The sequence below is a fragment of the Trichosurus vulpecula genome, chromosome 7 (genome assembly GCF_011100635.1).
Source record: "Trichosurus vulpecula isolate mTriVul1 chromosome 7, mTriVul1.pri, whole genome shotgun sequence".
Classification (NCBI taxonomy): Eukaryota; Metazoa; Chordata; class Mammalia; order Diprotodontia; family Phalangeridae; genus Trichosurus; species Trichosurus vulpecula.
In genome coordinates, this window is record NC_050579.1 from 186,716,549 (window position 1) to 186,733,080 (window position 16,532).

Genomic DNA, 16,532 nt, shown 5'->3' on the forward strand with positions numbered 1-16,532 from the left:
GGGAAGAGTGGGAAGGAAGGAGACAGTTTTCCAGAACTTGAAATACAACAAACATAAGTAATAAAATTAAATAAAAAGAAGTAATATACATAGTCCAGAGGAATTAATTAGCCGTCAGAGGGAGTATATAGTTGTTTTTCGTTCATTTTACTCATGTCTGGCTCTATGTGACCCCATTTGGGGTTTCCTTGGCAAAGATACTGGAATGGTTTGCCATTTTCTTCTCCACCTTATTTCAGAGATGAGAAACTGAGGCAAACAGAGTTAAGCGACTTGCCCAAGATCATATAGCTAGTAAGTGTCTGAGGCCAGATTTGAACTCAGGAAGATGAGTCTTCCGGACTCCAGGGCTAGCACTCTGTCCACTGTACCATCTAGCTTCTGTGTGGTATAGTAGAAGGGGATTAGATTTGGGAGTCAACTGGTCTGAATTTGAGAACTTGCTCTGTCTTTTCCTAGATGTCCAACCTTAACCTTTATAAGCCACAGATTCCTCCACTCTAAAATGGAAGTAGCAATATGTGTATTAATCACTTCACATGATTGCTGGGAGGACCAAATGAGATAACTTTATAATTGTAGTTAGCATATAAAGTCCAGAGATTCTTATAATAGTGTTTCTCAATAATGTGTGAAGCATATCAGGGCTGATCAGATTTTGACATCTTCCTTAAGCACCTTATTTATTTGACATTTAAAAGCTCTTTGAAAGCCAGGAGATATTTCACTTTGCATCCTGGCACCTAGTACAATGCCTAGGGCAAAGTAGATATTTATAAATACTTGTTGAATTTTTATTGCATTCCAAAATTCTTTTGTCTTTGTGAAATTTTTGTTTCAATTTTCTCTGTCCTCAGAGTAAAAATAGTGCCAAAAATGAAAGGGGGATGTGCTTGGTCTTAAATTAGTATGACTCCCTGTAGAAGTCCTGAAGATGAAATTTCAACATTTGATTCCTCTGTCTCCATCTTGGCACATCTGGGCTCTGAAATATGCCTCTAGGGTGGTGGGATGGAGTTTTTGACAAAGCACCATATACATACAACACTAAGCCCTTGCTTCAAAACTGAACCCTCTCTACCTTCCATTATGGTGATGGTACCAATAGCTACATCAGGATACCAGATTTCCAGAGAAGACTGACACGCACACAGACACATATGTTTGACTTCCTACCTGTCACTTAGCAAAACAGGTAGAAGGCACAGACTCATAGCCATCTCAGGGCTATTTCTCTTCTCTATCCAATAACTCTAGCAGTTTAATTTCTAAGACCTGGGGGTAAATCTGGGCCTTACTCTCAACTATGCAAATAATCCAAATCAAGTAAAGATATGATGGTCAATTAGACTAGTCTTATCAACCAGTAACTACCTCTTTTCCAGTAGCCTTCTCATTCAGGAGATACGGTTGCCTGTGGCCCCTTCTGATTGGTGAGCCATTAGGACATATCTGAGCCTGGTTCATACCGACATCACTCCTGGCTTTGCTTCTCACTCTCTAAACTTCTCCACTTCCTCCCTAGTGATGGCAGCTTTGGCTTCATGGTCCAGTTACCTTTTAAGATTGGGATGGTATTTTTTTTTTGGCATTTGTATCCCTTGAACCTAGTACAGTGTCTGCTGTATAGCAAACACTTAATAAATACTATATCTGAACAGAAACTGCCTATTGCCCTCATTAAATATCCCCTTCACATTTTGCCTCAAAGTTGCCCAGTTTTATCTTACCCATGTCAGCTCTATTGCTTTTCCCTGCCTGAGTGATGACAAAACCAGCTATGTCTTTGGTCACAGTGCTGACCGCCTCTACGACGACAACAACACAATGACAACAACAACAATGACCACAATGATGACAATGACAATTATAATTACGACAAAAATAAGCAAAATGTCTATAGCACTTTATAGCATGCAAAGCAATTTATATCCATTATTTCACAGCAACCCTATGAGGTGTGGGGAGTAAAAATTCTGAGAGACCAATCTCTCAATGACCAATTAAAAATCAATAAATTAATGGTCAATAATTTCTCTCAGTAATTAAAGACAAAAAAGCAGAGTCTTGGGTCATCTTAAATCTCCCTGTTCTCATACTCGACTTACCAATTGGGCAGAAGTTGGGAAATGTTTCTATTTGCTCCTCCTCCTCCTCCTGTTTCATCCCTCAATACATGTTGGCCCTCTCTGCACTTGGGGTGCCATACCCTTACTTGTGGATGCTCTTTCCATAGGAATATAAGTTTTGGTTGCTTATATTTTGGGCTTTGGGGGCTAGATTAAAAAATTATCATTTATTTATTTTTATTATTATTTTTTTTCAGAAAGCTGGGACAATTTGCTTTTTTGTCCTGCACTGTTTTCATTTATGATTTCTTGAAATATAGCTCTGAAAAAACAGGCTTTCAAATAGAACTACTTGATTGTGCCTTTAAATCCAAATCACTCTGGCTTTGATTAAATGGTCAATGGTAGCACCATCACCCCCAAACCTCTGTGGCTCATTGTTTAGTTTTGATGGCCTTGAATGAGTATAAATAGCAATGTTTTCTGTCCTGGCCAGAAACTCCCAGGGACTTCCTCTGCTAGAATGATATCTTTGTGATGGTAAATTGGTTTATCTTTGGTCTCAATCTTACCTAGCCCTTAGTCACTGAATGGGCATTGCCTCAGACAAAGTGAGACCTGGAGAAGACCTTCATTAAAAAAGGCCAAGTTCACCCACTGCGTCCTGGGCCATCTCCAGTTTTCTTGATTTTGTCTTGCCACTGGGCTTTGATGACTCTGGAGGAGAGAGTGAGGCTGACAGCTGTGCCTCATTTAAATCCAACATCCCACTCATGATGTTATTGGTCCTCTTCCAGAATGAAGGACAAACAACAACAACAACCCTATTCACCTTTCTGACAGGGTTCTTCCCTGACAAGTGAATGGCAATCATTATTGATGGAAGGAAATGTGCTAAGAGTTCTCAACTCCTCCCGATTATTTCATCATCAAGTGGGAAGGTTAGCTGAAGAATGAGGTTTAGCCTTGAATTTTGAGCCCCCTCTAGCAATCTGGGCACCCCAATCAGGTTTTCTGTTTTTATTTCTCTTTCATGAGCCAGGCCATCCCAAACTCAAATGAAGGGACCAAGAACACAAGCTCATGTCCTCTGCTCTGCCCTGCCCCTCCCCGCCCCCACCCCAGGATTAGTTAATGAGCAGATGCCTTGAGAAGACACTTAATACAATAACATTCCTTAGCTAGAATTGGCTGAGGAAGAGTTTCCCTTTAAACTAGTATAAGAGATGGCCTTTTGACAGAGAAGGGAATATTATAAATTAATATTAATAATTAAATGATACAACATCAAAATTAATTTTCCTCAAAGGTAAACTCCACAGTACTACCCTGTTGCATCTCTCCTGCCTTACCCATCCGAATGGATTAGGGTGAAGCTGCTGGCATCAGGGTAGGGTCACTTTAGTTATAGAAAAGGTAGACAGGACTTGCATTTCGACAATGATTGGCTAGTACACTGTTCTGTGAGGCTAGCTCCAATCCCTTTTGAGGGCCCAAAGTCATTACTGAAACATTTTGGAATTAATTCCAAAGACTCATTTAAATGTAGCAATTTCCTCCCACTTGAATAATATTTCTTGAAAAGCTTTGTTAATTAGGCAATCTGTTTAGAAGGATGTTATTTCAGGCAGGTGAAGCTGGTAAGCTGATGGACATAAATAAAGGATATAATTAATATTACAATTCTTGTTGTTATCTGTATGGAGATTTTCTGCCTGGCTGACTGCGACTGATCCAGGGCAGATTATTTCTAAAATATAAAAAATCTTTGTCTTTTCCAAAACAAAACAAAACATTGAAGTATAAGGGGAAAAATACTTACTGCTTAATCCATAAATTGTATTGTCTATCATTCCTTTCATTTTGTTTGGCTCTTATTTTCTAGAAATATCTTCTTCTCTCCCCTTCCTCTATCCCTCTTTGTCCTATTCCCTGGCAGTGAGAAAAAAAATCAGTATTGGAAAGAACAATGAAATAGCATTTGAGACCTGTGTTCTAGTCTTAGCCTAGTTAATAACTGATTGTGGGACCTTGGATAAGTCACCTAATCTTTCTGGGCCTCATTTGTAAAATGAAGTAAAAATGACAGTTGAAGTAGGTAATCTCTAAGCTTCCTTCTAGCTCAGATGTTTTATTAGTAATTAATAATTAATAATGACTTCTAGGAGGCACTGTGGCATGGTGGGAAAAAACCCCAAACATTCGATTTTTAAATCAAAGAATATTAAAATAAAACTCTGGCTCTGTCACTTTTTACCCATATGATTTAAAGCAAATATTTTCACTTCCCTCAATCTCTGTTTTATCATATTTAAGATAAGAGTTTCTATTAGACCATCTTTAAAATTCCTTTCAATTGTAACATCTTAGCTCCTTTGGTTTCTTAAACTACCCATGCAAAATTCACAAACGAGCTCCCCAATGACTCATTGTCTCTTTCTAAAGATATTTCAGGTTCTATGTATGGTGAATCTTATGCTTTCTCTTTTCTGGATTTTGGTGATTTCTATTATTTCTTTTTTTTCCTTACCCTTTTAGGGAGTGTTTGCATTAGCAATTGGATGAATTTAAGTCTTCAGCTTTCTTCTTAAGGAGTGAGGGATGGCCCTTACTCTCTAGGACAGGGTTTCCCCCATGGGTTAGTTTAATGAATGAATGAGAGAGTAAAAACAAATTCATTAAGTACTTATTTTGTGCTTAGAAACAGTACTCTAAGTGCTAGGGAATACAAATGTAAAAGCTTAGACAATTCTTTCCTTTGAGCAGCTTTTAGTCTAATGACACACATAAGGGAGTGGGAGTGTTGGTTAGGGTGGGACATTTTGGTTCAGAAAGTCAGGTAGTGAAGCCATGGGGGAAGAGACTGACACACCCTATCCAAGAACAAGGGCAGAAGTGATTTGATCACTGTTCATGGTTATAGAAGGAGTGGGGGAGGGAGAAGGGGGAGAAAGGGTATTGGGAAGTGGAGTAAGGAAAGAGCAGACAATAGCAAGGTTACTGGCAAGGAGATTGGGTCACAGGTGGTCAAGTGGGAGCGTTGGCCAGGGAGGGAGGGATAAAGGGACAGACTGTGGCTTACAGTCCCTTCTCTCTTTCCCTTCCATCATTTTATAGACTTTATTAAAATAATAATAGCTAGCATTTATAAAACACTTTAAAATTTTAAAAGTGCTTTATAATATTATCTCATTTGATCCTCAAAATAACCTTGGTGCCGTTATTATAATTTCTTGTTCAGTTGCTTGTCGGTCATGTCTGACACTTCATGATGCCATTTGGGTTTTTTTTGGCAAAGATACTGGAGTCGTTTGCCATTTCCTTCTCCAGCTCATTTTACAGAAGAGGAAACTGAGGAAAACAGGGTGAAGTGACTTGCCCAGGGTCACACAGCTAGAAAGTGTCTGAGGTTGGATTTGAACTGAAGAAGCTTGGCTTCCTAAGTTACAGCAAGACATTATAGATTTAATGCTTCATATAAGCCAGAGATCAAGGCCATTACTCCCATGCATTAATGTTTGCTTTTCCCTTGGTGGAGAGGAGGCAGGCTGTTGGGGATTATTCAATACTTCAAAAAGATCCAATGGCTCTGGGATTTCTTCAGCATGGGTATGCACCAATGGTGCAGATTGCCAGCCATCTGGGCCTGTTTATCCTCTGCAGCTCATAAATTCACCACAAGGCAACCAACTAAAATTCTAGGGGCCTTCTGTTATGCTCTCTTGACATTATAAGGATATCAACAGGGAACATGAGCTATGGCAGCTAGGTGGTATGGTGGAGCATGGGTTGGACCTGGAGTTGTGATGTCCTAAATTTGCATCTGTCTCAGATATTGTTTGCTTCAGTTTCCTCATCCATAAAATGGATCTAATTATAGCACTTACCTCACAGGGTTGTTGTGCAGATAAATAAAAATATTTGTAAAAAACCTTAAGGCACCATAGAAAGGCTAGTTATTATTATCAGTTTATTATTTTTCACTCTGCTATGGGACCACCTCTTCTTTTTAGATTATATATTTCTTTAAGTACATCATTATGCTGCTTCTAACTGTTTGTAATGTGTCTCAGCTTGCTCATACTCACCATGTCCTTCTTCACCAACATTTCATAGATTTTTTAAAGAAGGTGTTAAAGAAGATATTTTAAGACTGATTGACCGAGCACCCCATTCCAAACAAATGTGTCTATTGAGCCAAATGATCCCCAAGAAGACTTGAAGAGGGGCTGGACTTGGGTTTAAGATGAGTAGAAGGTGCTAATGGGCAGAGAAGAGCTCACATACAGCCCAGGTATCCCTCATACTTAGGAATTACAATATTCACACTGTTGTCCCGCCAAACATCTCAACCTCCCAGGTCAGGCAACTCTGCCTCAGCCGTTCCCAGAGGTGGTCCGCCCTCAGACTGTACTCCATTCAATTAAATTTCATTTAATAAAACTTTATTAAGAACCTATTCAGTTCAAGCTATTGTGCAAGGTGTTGGAGGTATCAGGTTAAAAACCAAAACAATCCTTTCTTTCAAATAACTTTCCAACATTTATGTAGTAGGGCAGCCTTTTAAAAGAAATTTAATTTGCAAATTTATTGTGCAGAGTTTTAGCTTTTTGTGAATGCAGTTACTGGATCAGAATAGGAATTTAAGGACCTTGTCTTGATTTGTTCAGAGTACTCGGTTTTTCAGAATTATCTACCAGAAATGCAAGACTGAGGAGGAAATTTTTTGTTTTCAAATGAATTTCATCTTTCCTACTACTAATAAAAATGGAAATTCCTACTTTTAACTCAAACATCCTTTCAAGTACTTTGGCACAAGAAAGCCAGCATATTTTATAATAACTTAGAAGCACCATGTGCTTTGCTCCCACACAATTTTGCAAAGAACCTTCCTTTTAATGGACTTTTTAAAAAATAAATTTGATTATATTTGTAATAATTTGAAAAAATGTATATAAGTCCTTGTTCATATTTCTTTATATAATTGCTTCTCTGTGAAGCATGTAATATGTCCAAATTATGAGGGACTGCATTTTTAACTAATGGTTTGTAGATCTACTTTTCATTTTGGCATCAACTTAGTTCCCTCTGTGAGGCGTTCCATATAATTCTTCCACATTATAGGATTTTCATGAAAAAAACCCCCAAATTATCCAAATCAAAAGAACAACATGATTTTACTTTACATTCAATAAATTGGCAAGTGTGATAAAAAATTGTAATAGACAATGTCAGAAGGGTTGTGGAAAAGTAGAAACACTAATACATTATTGGTAGAGCTATGAATTGGTTCAACTACTATGGAAAGCAATTTGGAATTATGCTAATAAAGTGATTGAAATGTTTACACTCTTTGTTCTAGAAATCCAGCTGCTAGTCAAAGGCAGTGATAAAAAGAAAGATCTCACATATACCCTAAAATTTATAACAGTACTTCTTAAAATAGCAGAGAACTGGAAAAAAAGCAGATACATATTAATTGGGAAATGATAAAGCAAGTTACATGAATGCAATGATGAATATGGTGGGAGAAATGTGGGAAGACATGAATTGATGCAAGATAAAGTAAGGAGATGGGCAGCCAGGAGGTACAGTGGATAGAACTCCATTCCTTGAGTTGGGAAGACTAATTTTCCCGTGTTCAAATCTCAAACACTTACTAGCTGTGTGACTCTGGGCAAGTCACTTAACCTTGTTTTTCTCAGTTTCCTCATCTGCAAAATGAGCTGGAGAAGGAAGTAGCACTCCAGTATCTTTGCCAAGAAAATATCAAATAGCATCATGAAGAGTCAGGCATGACTGAAAATGAATGAACAACTACAACAAAGTAAGCAAAACCAGGAAAAACGATTTACACGATAATTTAGAAAAGTGTAATTGAAAGAACAACAATATAATTGAAACAGAATGCTGTGACATTATAATGACCAAGTTTAGCCCTAAGAAAGGATATACACTTCCCTCTCTTCTTTTCAGTGTTGGAGGTGGGGGGACAGGGAAAGGTATGGATGTGGAATAGTGTGTACAATGCCAGACTTGGTCTATGTGTTGGTTGGTTTGCTGAATCACCCTCCCTGTTCAATTCTTATGATTTTTTTAAAGTAAAGGATGACTCTGGGAGAAGTAGGAGAAGGGATTTTTTGAGAAATGTGATATGAAAACCAAAATATTATTCTTATGTGGCATTACTATCAATAAATTTGCAAAGGAGACAAATCTACAACATGTTTCAACAACATATTGTACATATAGAATCAAATGAGCATTTTACATCTGCTGCTTTATCCACTGGCAATGCAACAAGGAAAGATTTTTGTTTCTCAATTAATTGCTCATAAGGTCTTCAAACATGGGCAATTCTCCCTCCTATTAACTTCAAATAGAATGATTTGAAGATTCTTTTTAATCTGTCTTGCTTAGCATTGTTTTGCTCAGTGTCTGTAGGTACTATAAATATTTTTCCTACTGAATAAAATCTTTGTTTTTTTAATCTCTAAACAATTTTATAGGAAGCAAATTGTGCTTTTGATATTACAGATAGGATTTTTGTAAAAAATGTTTTCATTTATTTAAAGTATCTCATTTTCTCTGGAAAAATTTTTATTTTTGCCAACATATTGTGCATGTACACTTTCAAGATGTTTAAATTTTCAGATTTCATGCTATCTGCAGCTAAAACATTACTATCTTCTCTATCTACAACAGTACTTATGAATTGTACTAATAAATATGGTAGATTATACTTTCTGCATTTCAGTTATTTACTTTGCTTTTGTGTATTTCTACTATTTCAGTCGTTTCTATTTGTTCTAGTTCCAGGTGTTCCAGGCTTTCTTTTCAAATAGGTTTATGTTTTTAACTATTGCAAAGGAGTATTATTTCACTCAAAAAATTAGACAATAAAATCTGAAACTAATTTAAATTTAATTTTTCAAAATTTCAAATAATTACCTCTATTCTTGAGTTATTTCAATTTTAAAAAACATTTCAGGATTTTGGGAAACCACCTTTTTATATTTTACTGCCAAAGTGAATGGCATTGAGAAATATCATGGACATTTTTGGTACTTTTAATTTTTACACAGTTTTCCATACTTTGATTCAAATGCAGCCAGATGTGGTAACAGCACAACTAATCTATGCCTGCATTTGTAGCTAATGGTATTAGTGGCACATAATTTTAGCATCTGACACAAGTCAACTCAAATTCGATCTCATTTGTTGATACCATATTAAATGATCATTGCATTGCAATCACTTTGTTAGAGCAAATTAGCCATGTTTGTCTTACTCTTGTCGACCCTGATTTCTACTTTAATTTTAAAAACTTATTGTATTTATGAGGGAGTTGTATTAACAAATACCCAGGAATTTTAGCAATTGCTTTGCATCTTCCTCCCCACAAAAGGGTCTTGTATACCTCTAGGGAGGTATGTCCTACCGTTTGGAAAACTTCCCTCAAAGAATTTATTTTCTTCCATCATACAAAATGATCTTGAATTCTTTATGATCTTGAATTCTTAATCATCACAGATTAAAATGTTCTGTCCTTCCATCTTTCTGCCTCATCCCTCATAAAACTATTCTTTGTTGTTGTTATTGTTGAGTCGTGTCCAACTTTTCATGACCCTGTTTGGGGTCTTCCTGACAAAGATACTGGAGTGGTTTGCCATTTTTTTCTCCAGCTCACTTTTACAGATGATGAAACTGAGGCAAACAGGGTTAAATGATTTGCCCAGGGTCACACAACTAGTGTCTGAGGCTGGATTTGAACTCAGGAAGGTGAATCTTCCTGACTTTGGTCCTGGCACTCTATCCACTGTGCTACTTAGCTACCCCAAACTATTCTTTATCCTCCTTAAAATCTCTAGTATTGCCATCTCTCCCTATTCTCATATTACTACCACCATTTATGACCTTGTAATCTTCAATCTTGGGTTACTGCCAATATGTTTTCTCGTCCTTACTAGGACTACAATTATGACTACTTCTCCTACTACTCATTACTGCTGGCCAGCAGCTGAATGCTCCTGAAGGAAGTCATGAAAAAAACTGAATCCACTAAAAATACATATTCTTTAATTTCAGCTGGGCCATTACTGACACATGGCAGTTTTATTTACCTTATTGGTCATTGCATATTTCTTCTACTTTTCACTTTTAAACTCTTAGAAGGAATGGGTGACAGTCTTTGTCTCTACTTCTTCATCATTTACTCACTTCTCAATGACTTCCAATCTGGATTCTTGTCCCCACATTTGACTGAAACTATTCTCTCAAAAGGTACTGTTCTTCTTTTAAGCATGAAATCCAATGATCTTTTCTTGACCTCTTTGATATTGTTGACCATCCCCACTGCCTGGAGACTCTCTCCTCCCTTGACTTCCATGATGGAACTCCTTGTCTTCCTACCTGTATGACTAATCCTCCTCAGGCTCTTTTGAAGAATAGTCACAAATCTCCCACCCCCTAAGTTTAGATGTCCCTGTCATTACCCTCTCTTCTTTCTTCTCGAAGCATAAAATTAAGGTGAAAAAGTAGGAGGAGGGGAGGGAAAAGAAGGTACCCATGGTGGAACATGGTAGAAAAAGCCTAGAGGGTCAGGAGTAGAGCCTAGAGAGGAACAAAGACATGACTGGCTTGGGTGTTTTCCTTAAAATGGAGGTTCTTGGAGGAATCAGCCACTCAGAAGAAGGAGCTGCAGAGGTGGAGTTTACTTTCAGTACCAGCAGTCTAGAGATGTAGCAAACTTCCGGGGTGAGGAGACTTCCAAGTATCTTCCTTATTCTTCTTAGTCGATGACAAATTTTTCTCTTTTGACATGACTGAAATATTATACTCTTCCTCTTCTTTTTCATAGCTGGTTTTCTTCACTTGTGTCAGATTTTTTTCCCCTTTGAAACTTTTAAACTTCTTTTTTTTTTTAACCCAGTTTCTCTTATCGGGATGACTGGAAATCTGGTGGCATCCTTTACAAGAGGGATATTTGGAAGGGGAAGGAAGGGAATAAGCATTTATATATCTCCTGCCATGTACTAAGCACTATGCTAACCATTTTTAAAAAATATCTCATTTGATCCTTGCAACAATCCTGCAAGGGGGCTGTTCTTATACCCATTTTGTCATTGAAGGAAACTGAGGCAAATAGAAATTAAATGACTTGGCCATGATCACATGGTTAATAACTATCTAAGGAAAGATTGAAACTCAAGTCTTCCCTACTCCAGGCCCAGTGCTCTAACCTTTGCATCACCTTCCTGCTTCTAGAAGAAAGAAGGATGGCTTGAGGTTGAAAGATAATGAATTCTGTTTTGGAAATGTTGAGTTTAGGATTTCTATTTGACATGCAGTTTAAAATGTGTGAGGTAAATAAAATGTGAAGACTTCGCAGAGAAGAGGTATGTATATACATACATATATATATATATATATATATATATATATATATATACACTAAGAAATGTTGAAAAATCAAGAAATAGGGAAATAGGGAAGTGAGAAAAATTCTGAGGCCATGAGAGTCTGATGGCTCAGCCTGTGGATAAGTTTACCCTGAAACTTTTTGTCCTTTCTTCTGGTTCTGGTTTAAAGATTTGCTCAGGGTCACTGTGACCTGCTTTCCTTTACTGTAAGAGAATGGAGAGGGTCTCCCCCTCCCCTTATCCTATTCTCCTTCTTTAGATTTATAGACGTCCCCTCAGTTGTAATCATTAACTAAGGGAATAGGAATTGGAGTTTCTGTGCCTCAATTTCCTGGTTCTTTATCAGATTGTAAGTCCACTTCCCAGCCAATGGTGAGAAGGGTCAGAGGTGGGCAGGAATTCTCTTGTGTTAGGTATAATTATTGGTGCTTTGCCTCTTGTAAAGCGCTTCCCTTGCTAGATCTGTGCTAGCGGAGGATGCCCTATTCTTGAGAATTGAATAAAATTTATTTCTGTTCCCACCCTGAGATGGCTCCTTATTATAAATTTAATTGGTGAGGGTCTTTCTTCCCACACAAAAATATCCAAGGCAGTTGGTAATGTTGTAGTGGAGCTTAGGAGAGAGAGAGACTAGGGATGACTATATGGATCTGGGGTCTTACACGTAGAAATGGTAATTGAATCCATGAAAGAGGTCCCTAGAAAAGAAAGAGTAGACAAAGAAGAGAAGACGGTCCTGGCCCCAAACCTTGGAAGGGTGGTGAGGATGCATCCACATTTAGCGGCCCTTCCCCTTTATTCTCTCAAATCCAATTACTTGTTATGCGAATTCTCTTTCAATAACATTTCTTGCCTCTCTTCCACTCACATGGCTACAGGCCTAGTTAAGGTCTTCATTTCTTCTTTTCCTTTACAATCTTAGTATTCTTGCAATTGCCTCTCACGTCTGAGTCAAACCATGCTATTCTCTTGATAAAAACCTCTAGTGCTTCCTGTTGCCTCTAGGATAAAAGGCAAACTTCTCAATATGGCGTTTAAGATGCTCTCTAGTCTGGCTCCCATCTATTTTTCCAGCTTTAATTTCACATTGCTTCCTTTTATTCACTATATGTGGTACTAAAGTTGGACTTCTCACCATTCTACTTCCTATCTCCCTGGAGTTCTGGAGCCAAGGACTGGAGGCTTTGCCTGATACCTGAGATACCTTCTCACCCGTTCCTGTGCCCCCTTCCCTCCCCTCAACATAGACCTTTCAGTCTGCCCAGGATAATACTTTCTCCCCAGTCTCCCCACCTCAAGTTAGGCCTTTCCTATTGTTTTCTTATTGGCTAGCTGATTGCCCAGCTCTCCCTCCAGTGTCCTACCTAGCACTCCGAGCCCCAGGGGAAGGGCCCTGAGGGGGCCTTCTGGTCATTCAAATCAGGGAGTTAAGGCCATGACTTTTAGGTGTTTGTACACCACCACCTATGTTCATTTAACTATGTGCACCACCATGCATGTGGGCCACGATATGTTCCGCCTGAGTTTGCCACGTGTGTGCACCAACCTCTGTGTATACGAGTGTGTGTACACACATTAGCATATGTGTGTGTCAAGTGTGTACAGCTGGTAACAATCATGTACACACATACCTCCTTTCTTTTCCACTGTTAAGGCACTTGAGTGAGGTTTGGCTTGATTCAAAGAGGAAGGAGGGGAGTTTTTATCAGGCTTGAGCTGCCCCCTGTCAGGGTTTGGGCAGAGCAGAGGAGATGCCCTCCTGGTCTAACTATACAGCTCCTCCTCAGTTTCCTGCCTGGCCTCCTGCTCCCTGGCAACACCTGCTCTGCTACCCATACTCCAGGCTCCTCAGAGGGGTTCCCCCGTCTCCTGTAACTAGGGGTACAGCAAAATGCCCTGGACAGTGAGTCTCTCACTGGGCTCCCACCTGAGCAGGCAGCAGACAAGGCAGTGGGCACAGGCTGAGAGGCCCTCAGTGAGGGCAAAGGTGCCCCTTCGGATCTTGCCAAAGAGAAGGGTAGGGGCTGTGTCCCGGAATGGGTAATGGCCAGCCAACATGGTGTACAGTGCCACACCCATGCTCCACACATCAGCCGGCTCGCCCACATAGGAGTCTCGGGAGGTGAAGGTCTTAGGCCTCATGGCTGGACAGCCATGCTTATCCCACAGGGAGTCATCTGGCCCTGTCAGCAGACACAAGTCCTCTAGATTCTCCAGAGCCAGCTTTGTCCTCTCCTGGTTGACAAAGACAAACTTACTTAGCTTGAAGTCTCACAAGAGCAGGTTGTGCTGCTGGCAATGGGCCACAGCTTGGGCCATCTGGAGGAAGACTGAGACTGCCTCCTGCTTGGGGACCCATCTTTGCTCCCTTACATAGCTCTGCATATCACCATATGCCCTTGGGAAGAATACACAGACATGGTGCTTGCCCAAGACTGCCTCAGCCACAGGAGCTACGTGAGGGTGTTGGGGTAGGTGGGCATAGGGTGACAGCAACTCTTGACAGGAACCAGCTAGACACACCTTACACATGTACTCCATGTTTGTGAGGCAGTGCACTGTCCAGTAGGCTCTGCCACCTTCCTGGGCCTCTAGGAGTACAGAGGACCCCAGCCTGGAAAAGGCAGCGGGAGCTTCAGAGGTGGGCTCTGGGGGCCTGATGAGGGACTGCTGGCTGGGGGTGGGGCAAAGCTGAGGGTCTCAATGGGCTCACTTCAGTGGGGGGGTACTGCTCTGAAACTGAGTCATCATTGTCATTGTCATCAAATTCCAGCTACTTTTTCCTCCAGGGAGAATCCATAGTGAGTGTCATTGGAGTGAGGTTCATCTTGGTCTTGAGGTCAGGGGACTCACTTACTTGAGAGACCAATGCCCCTGCTTGTTTGCACCACTGTCCTGTCAGTCAGAAATAATTCTTAAAAATTAGAATTGGGCACCTGAAAGTTAATGACTTCAGGAGACTTCAAGAAACAATAAAACAAAGTCAAAAGAATGAAAAAAGAGAAGAAAATATGAAATATCTCATTGGAAAAAAACAACTGACCCAAAAAATAGATAGAAGAAAGATAATGTAAGAATTACTGGACTATCTGAAAGCCATGATCAAAAAGATCTGATGTTATAGTCAATATTCTGTACTTGTAAACTCCCACATCTACAAAGAGAGTGTGGAGAAGTGGCATTGTTTTTGCACATCTCTTCTTTGGGGCCAAACTTGGTTATTATAATTTCTCAGTATTCAGATTCACTTGTTTTATGGTTCTTGTTCTTATCATGTCTCCTCCTCTTCCTTTTCTTTGTCCTCCTCTTCAGCCTCTTTTCTTTTTTTTTTTCTTTTCCCCAACTCTCCCTGATTCCAGCCCAATCTGAGAGGTAGGAGGAAAGACTCACGTTTGTTCATTTCCCTATTCAATGGGGCCTTCCTCGCTTCAACCAGAAGCAGTGGAGTGTCCAGGAAGCAGCTAGGTGGTTCAGTGCCTTGAGTGTTAGACTTAGAGTCAAGAAAACCTGAGTCCAGATCCTGCCTTAGAAATTTGCTGGCTCCTGGGAAAATCCCTTAAGCTCACTCTGGACCTTGGTTTCCCCATTTATAAAATGAGAAAACTTGTCAGCTCTAAATCGGTGAGCTCCGTTCCTCTTACTGACCTGTCACATATGGCTGGCGTCCCCAAAGGATTCAAATAAATCCTTTTCTTTCTTGTGTGTAGACAAGGTGCGAATTCTCTTTCCATCATAGTGATGTGGCTTCCTTCATTCAGCAACAGCTTTAAAGCCCCTTACAAAATGGCCGCTTCCTATCATTCCAGCCCTCTTCTACTTGACTCTCCTTCACCTACCCTATGATCCGGTCTTCTTGCTGCCCCTTAAATACAATGACTGCTTGCCTTTTCCCTGGCTGTCTCTCATACCTGGAATGTTCTCTTACCTCACCTCCTCCTCCTGGATTCTTTCCAGACTTAGCTCAAATTCCACTTTCTGTAAGAGATCTTTTCTACTTCCCCCTCCCATTTACATCATGGGTGATGTCTTGACTTATGGGTCAATTGGATTTAAATATCTTGTATATGGTAATTTGTTTCAGGTTGTTTCCCCCATTAGAATGTGAGCTCCTTGAAGGCAGGGACTGTGTGTTTGCCTTTCTCTGGACCCCTATTCTTTTTGCACAGTGCCTGGCACATTTTAAATGCTTAATAGATGCTTGTTGAAATAGAAATTTGGATAAATAAATTTTGACAAATAAATAAATAAATAAAATAAATTTGGATAACAGCTGTTGCTAAGGAGACAGGGAACCATCCTGTGATTGCTGTATATCCCACAGAGCTTACCTAAGATAATGATCTTATTAATTTCAGGAACATGTTAATGGGGGCCACTGAAGTGTCAACCTTGGAGTCCAATTATGATTTGCTAATATTTTTATTAGGAATTTAATCCCACTCTCACCCAGGTAGCCTGGGGTGGTTCCTTGAAGTATATCTCTGTGATCCTGTGTACTACATGTACTCTTGATTGAGAGAAAGGAGGGGGGAGAGGGAGGGAAAGAGACAGAGACAGAGACAGAGACAGAGAGAAGAGAAAGAAAGAGAGGAGAGAGAGAGAGAGGAAGAGAGAGAAGCAGAGAGAGGGAGAGAGAGTTCAAAAAGAGATAGCAGGGTATGAATTTTAGTATGGGAGATGGGAGTTTTCGGACTGTGCATATGTGGGGAAAACTGGCACCTCTATATGTTCCATGATTTCTAGTGCAGACAATCCCAGAGGCTGCTAAGAGTGTAATTTTCCAATGAGACCATTCTCTTCTTTCTCTCTTCTGTCTCTCCCTACATAGTAGTATGGAGTTAGGTATCTTTCCACATACAAGTTGTTAATCCTTTGTTTTGAAGAGGGCCAATAACATCATGGGGTGATGTCTTGACTTATGTGTAAATTGGGTTGAAGTGAGGCACAGTTGAACAGAGTTGTTAGCCTCACTCTTCTAGAGTCATTGAAGTCCAGGAGCAAGACAAAAGTCAAGACAACTGGCAGTGGCTGAGGTGCAGCG

General features: G+C 39.8%; 1 pseudogene; it reads right to left on the reverse strand.

The window, feature by feature from the left end:
• Positions 1–13,366: 13,366 nt before the first annotated feature.
• On the reverse strand, positions 13,367–15,499 carry LOC118857733 (annotated as a pseudogene).
• Between the last annotated feature and the right edge of the window lie 1,033 nt (positions 15,500–16,532).